The sequence below is a fragment of the Arachis hypogaea genome, chromosome 9 (genome assembly GCF_003086295.3).
Source record: "Arachis hypogaea cultivar Tifrunner chromosome 9, arahy.Tifrunner.gnm2.J5K5, whole genome shotgun sequence".
NCBI lineage: Eukaryota > Viridiplantae > Streptophyta > Magnoliopsida > Fabales > Fabaceae > Arachis > Arachis hypogaea.
Window position 1 is genome coordinate 76149009 of NC_092044.1, and position 6395 is coordinate 76155403.

The 6395-nt window shown below is 33.4% G+C and overlaps 1 long non-coding RNA gene across 1 annotated transcript; it reads left to right on the forward strand.

Moving 5' to 3' along the window:
• The first annotated feature begins 221 nt into the window (after window positions 1-221).
• LOC112711055 (uncharacterized) lies at window positions 222-3018 on the forward strand. Its single transcript, XR_003157196.3, has 2 exons — window positions 222-957; window positions 2752-3018. It is a non-coding gene; the product is annotated as an uncharacterized lncRNA (long non-coding RNA).
• The last annotated feature ends 3377 nt before the right edge of the window (window positions 3019-6395 follow it).

Genomic DNA, 6395 nt, shown 5'->3' on the forward strand with positions numbered 1-6395 from the left:
TAATTAATATTATGAACAAAAAATTTATTTATTTATTTATAATTTTAAATTAAAATATTTAATTATAAATAATTTATAATTTAAAAAATAAATAATATTTTTAAAATTAATTATATTAAATTAAATTTAGTTTCAAATTAAAAATATACTCAAACCCTAAATTTCCAATTCTAAATCCTAATTCCCAAATCAAAACTTAAATTTCCTAAAAACAACCCTAACCGTAATATCTACTAAAAGTCACCACCTCACCCATTGCCCTCCCATTTCTAGATATACACAGACACAGCTCACAAACAACTCACACACACACGGTAAAGAGAGGAGAGAGTGCGGAGAAGACATCTGAGAGAGGAAGGGTAGCGCGCCGTCACTAGCCATCGTCGCGCCACGTTCGCCGCGCGTTACCGCCGGCCTGGTGCCACCGTTGCTGTCGCGTCCTGCCATCACTGCCACCACGAACCGCTGAACTGAGTTAGGGAAAAGAGAAATCGAAACAGAGTTTGAGGAAGAGTGTTGTGCGAGAATGGAGAGGGAGAGCACCGTCGCGGGCTGTCCGTCGAGGAAGCCACTGCCACCGACCCCAGCTGTGCCACCGCCGTCGAACCTGGACAAGAAAGAGAAGACACGGGCCTGGAACCTCGAGAAGCTGGAGGAGCTGTCCTTGCATGTCGCCGCCGCAGAGGATATGAGGGAGGAGTTGTGCTCAGTGTTGTCGCCGCCATGGAGAACCGCCGCTACTAAAGCTCTGCTGCGGTTGCTGCTGCCTTGACCGCTGCTCTTCCAGTCGCTGCTGTGGGTGCTATTAGTGTGGTTTTCGTTGTGGATTGGAGGCTGCCACTGAGTTGCATGCGGCTATCGCTGCCGCCCTCACTGACGCCACTGTTATTATCAGTTCGATTCAAATTTGCTACCGCCATAATTCGGCCTCCGATTTCTCCTAAATGCGACATTGAGGTAGGAAGTTTTATTTTAAAATCAACAATTTTTAATTTAAGAATGCCCAAAAGACTTATTGAATAATTGCAAATAATCTATAAGGGTTTAGTATGAGTAATTTATATGGATTGGTTGAATTTTGGCTGTGAATGGTGTTTAATTTAGTGTTATTTGCTAAACTGAAATATGAATTGAGTTTAGATTGATGCTGTGATTGTTGCAGAAATTTCTAGTCATGTTGATTTCTTGGTTTGGTTGTTGATGTGAGATTTATTTTATGATAGTGGGCACAGTTGCAAGCTGGTTTGGGAATTGTTGTTTATTGAATATGTTAATTTGATTGGATATTGAGAAAATAGAGTAGCCCATGAGGGTGGTGAAGTCTAAATTTTAAGATGTTTTGTCTGAATTCTGGTAAAAATATACAAAAAAAGTTATTTTATTTTGGAATTCTTAATTACAGGCTTATTTTGGAAAATGATTATATGTTGGAAAAAGATTTGGTTTATATATTTACACATATCGAGAAAAATGAGTTTTGTATTGGAAAGTTTGATTTATACATCTAAAGTAAGGAATCTCTTGGATTTAAAACCGTTGGAAAGAGTTTGAGAAAACGTTAGTTTGATTTATTGGTAACGAATGGAGAGCTAAAAAGGATTCTGATATTGAACTTGGTTAGCTTTCAGATTTATAAATCTTTTGACAATGGATAGGGTTTGTTAGATTTATCAATGATTCTTGAGAATTGAAAATAGTTTGGTAGGGACTCTGGAAGGGTGGCATAGTCCGAATTTTAGAGGAAATGTTGTCGAAATTTTTGTAAAACTCTAAGACTTTATTTAAAGTATTATTTAAAAGCAAATTTGATTTAAGAATATTATTTGATTTTTATTTATTACGAAAAGAGTTTTGTTTTCAATTCGATTTATTAAGAAAGTATAATGTTTTAAACTTAATCTTTTGAGAAATGATTTTGCTTTAAGTTATGTTTTGAGTTTGGTATGATAAGAAAGAAAAGAAAAAGAAGGAAAAGTAAATGAAACAGAGATAATTAAAGGAATTTCTACCACAAGAGAGCAGAGAACAAAGTTTAAATGAATATATTAATTAAAGGAATGTCTGCCACAGGAGAGCAAATGCGACGTTGTTTGGGTCTTAGTGCCAAGTGTATAGTGGGGATGTCCATACACTAAGAACTGTTTTCCAGATGTAAGCTCATTGATTTGAAAGTCACATTGTATGCGGCCTAGTCGTAAGACTTATAAGCACACTGTATGCATCTGGAAAGCCATATCTGGGACTCATGCCTGGGTAATGTCGGGAGCGAGTAGGCAAACAACACATGAGCTTATGGCCTACGTTAAGGATAGACATGCATAATGTTATTTGGACATTTGCATTTGGTTGTGTTTTCTTGTATTACTTCTATGTGATTATGCTGTTTGACATGTTATTTGCACATTTGCACATTTGCATTTGGTTGGTTTGGATCTTTTACTTGTGCTATTAGCTTGCGAATGTATTGAGGTGATTAAGAATTGATGTTGTGATTGTTGAAAATTAATTATGTGGCTAAGAAACAGTTAATATAACAAGTTTTAGGAATGAGACTGTTTTAAACTCAGAAATTTAAATAAAGTAATTAGTTATCTAAAGTAAGATTAAAAAGTATTTTCAAGGGGTTACTAAAAAATATAGTTTTCTTGAGTAAATGAATTATTTGTATTTTAATCTTTACTTTTACTGCATTCTCATTCCCTACTGAGAACGTGTAGTTTGTTCTCACCCCAAAATTTTTCACCCTTTCAGTGACACAGGTTCGAAGACTCAGTGTGAGGCCACGGACGAATAGTTGAAATTGTTTAAAAGTTAAGTTGTTTTCATAGAGTTCCCTCACCTTTATTGATTAGGATTTTATTTTACCCAAAGGGATAGGTGATGTATTCGGGTTTCATAGTGAATTTATTTGTATGGCATTTATTATTAGTAACAACTATGTGATTACTATTACTTTGTGATCTTTGATATGTGATTTTCATTAATAAAAACAAAATTTTCAGGCATTATCTGATAAAATTGAAATGTGACATCAATATAAAGGCTCAATATTAAATAGTTAATAAGGAAAACAAGTTAGTAATGCTTTACTTTTGGTACGATTATGACGTGCTAAAAGTTAGGATGTTACACAATTCAAGGCCCAATTCAACCCAGCACAGCCCATGAGTGTTAGGAAAGTTAACCCTCCTCAAAATTCCACTAGTTTGATGATTAATTAAACTCCAAGTGATAGCATTAATGTTGTGTACGTACACTTTGCGAAAATTCTTCTGGGAATGTGTGCACACAATACCCTATTTTTCAATGAAAATCTTGTCTTTAATTGTTTTACTTTCCTGGCAAGCTTGTAAACTTCCATAACACTTATCTAAGATTCTTTAACTTGATTTTAGGCTTGAAACATAGAGAATACCATAAGTAGATTAACTAAACAATTTCCGCTAAAAAGTTTAGAAGACGTAGCATTAGGATTCTGAAGTATTGAGGGTGGATTAACTGAGTGAAGGAGTAGAGTACTGTAAAGATGATTAGTATGATGAAATTGTAGAGATGTGGATTTGATGATGCTTTGAAATGAGTCTAGGAATCTGAATGGACTGGGTACTGAAAATGATTTCTGAAAATCACTATAATACTATTTTATAATGAGATTGGTGAGACGCTATGCGCCTGGCAAAGACGGTTGGTTAATCCCGCTTGTCAAGGTCGCAGCGGCAGTGTAAGGATGGTTGGTTTATCCCATTTACGTTGAGATGTGAGGTCTATGGTAAGAGTATCCCGCTTACATCCTTTCGGAATCACAAGAGTGTGCAGACACTATATCGTGGACCGTATTCTGGGCACGATATCTCGGGGGTTCCCATTCTGAGATCGAAAGGTGACATTCCCCTGGGAATGTGTCGGGTTGGCAGTAGAACCGACGATGTGATATTACAGCCAAATAGGACAGGCATTTATCATGTGCATATCCTATCTGTTTGCATTGCTTTTGCCGACTTGAATTGCTTGCCTAATTGTATAACATGATTATTTGCTTCTTGAACTTCTTGATATACATGTTGTACTTGTGCTTTAGTTGCATTGTTATTATTTGTGTTTTCTACTGGAATTGAGGAAATTCAGAAGGTGGTGGTGATGGAATTGCATGGCGGTTAGGCTGGCGAAAGCTGTGGGACAGCGGTGAAAATGTTAGAGTAGAAAATCCCTAAGTTAGATTCTCTTATTTTATTATGGTTTTAAAGTGATGGTTTTAAATGTAGTTACGCTTTAAGTTGAATCTTATGATTGTTATGAAGCTCTAGGATTGCCTCGGGCGTTCCGGAGTCTTATATCTTACATTACTGGGCACTGTTACCATACTGAGAACCTCCGGTTCTCATTCCATACTTTGTTGTTATTTTTCAGATATAGGGTGTAACCCACCGCGGTGAGTTGCGAGATGATGATAGAGTGGAGGATCTTGATTATCTTTTGGAGTCTTTTGATTACTTTTGCTTAGTTTCTCTCACTTTTGTATTTATATTTGCCTTAGAGGCTCACTTTGAGAGAGATATTCTGTATCTGTTGTTTTAACTTTCAAAACTCTATATGTCTGTATATACTAGTCGGCTTAAACTCTGCGAGTTGAGGCTAGTTCCTTATGACTATTATATTCTCATATCTACTTATATTTTTTATCTGGTATCATGTATCTTGTGTGTTAAGTTTGTAGCTTCGTGTGAATGCTTTGCGCTTTTAAAACTCAGTTTTTGAGCTTATTTCTTCATCGGGCTTCTAGAATTATTATTCCTTTCTATATATATTATCGTACAAGCTTTTAGAATTGTCATGACCTCTGATTAACTTTTGCTTTACGACATGAGGTAAGACTTAGGATAATTAAGGTGTTACAATGAACATGATCTAATTAAGAGAGACTCAAGCAAATCATAGATTTAAAATCAGATCAGTTGAAAAGAGAATATTAATAGGACATTAAATAAAATCTTAGCAGAGCACTAGGAAAATCTTATTTTGGGCTCTCATTAAAAAAACTTTTTTTTGAAATAGATATTGTCACTCCTATTTTGATAATGTTACTTTATTTTTTATTTATAAATTCATGTAAATATACAACATAAAAATGTCGTGTAATTATATATGGAGTAATTATATTATTTTTCTTTTTTATGAACCTAAAGGGAGGACCAGAAGAGTAGTTTTTTATAGAAAATTTTTTTATAATGTATATGTTTGATTTAATGTATACTTTATAATCATGAAAATAAGAATAACTAATTTTTTGGTTTTTAATTTTATAATTTTTCTTAAAAAAATTTTTGCAGTCTTCACCACTGATTACATGGTAAAATTAAGAAGAAATTAATAGATGTCCCATGTATGAAAGATATTAGTTAAGGAAAGGAATCAACTATTTTTAAATTATTGAAAGACAAAATGAATAGTTATTAGTTATGTAACAAGACTAAATTATTTTTATACATAGACATTTTGTTCCCAGGGAGAATTTAAGATTACCTTTTGATAATTGTGGAACATAGATTTATAGAATTAGGATAGATTTTCTTGCTTTGGGCTCGTATCTCAATCACAATTAGAAAATTATTTAATACAAACAGATTTATAGATAGATTTAATTTTTATTATAGAGAGATTTTTGTTTACCGACGAAATTATCGACAGATTTTGTTCCTCTGTAAAATCCCGGTCGAAAATTATTTACCAACGGATTTTTTTTCGTCGAAAAATTACCGACGGATTTTTACCAGTTACCGACGGATTTTCCCTCGGTAAATTCTCCCCTCCATTTCCCTGAAATGTCGAACTTTTTGATGGAATTTTCGTCGGTAATTAGAGACAGATTTTTCGACGAATTTTTTGTCGGTAACTAGAGACAGATTTTTCGACGGATTTTCCGTCGGTAATTAGAGTCAGATTTTTTGACAGATTTTCTGTCGGTAATTGGCAACAGATTTTCTTACAGATTTTCCATCGGTAATTAGATCCTTAGAAAACCATTATAAACTCTAAATACAGACAGAAAATCCGTCTGTAAATCCGTTGGTAAGGTAAAATATTTTTTTATTTTTCCATTGCAAAATAAACTTGTTTTCATACAAAATAAATATAAATTTAATAAATACAAATTTTTATCTAATTTGTATTCGAATATTTATAATATTTCAAAAAATAAACAAATTCATCATATTATCAAACTAAAAAAAAATACTATAAACAAACAAGTCAATATAATTCAAAACATAAAGAAAGTGTATTGATACATCAACTATAAGAATAAATAACAACTATACATCAACAAAGTTTATTGAGTAAATTAAAAGTTGTTAATGGGTATCCAAAGGGCTCTAAATAATTTTCTTTATACTAGTAAA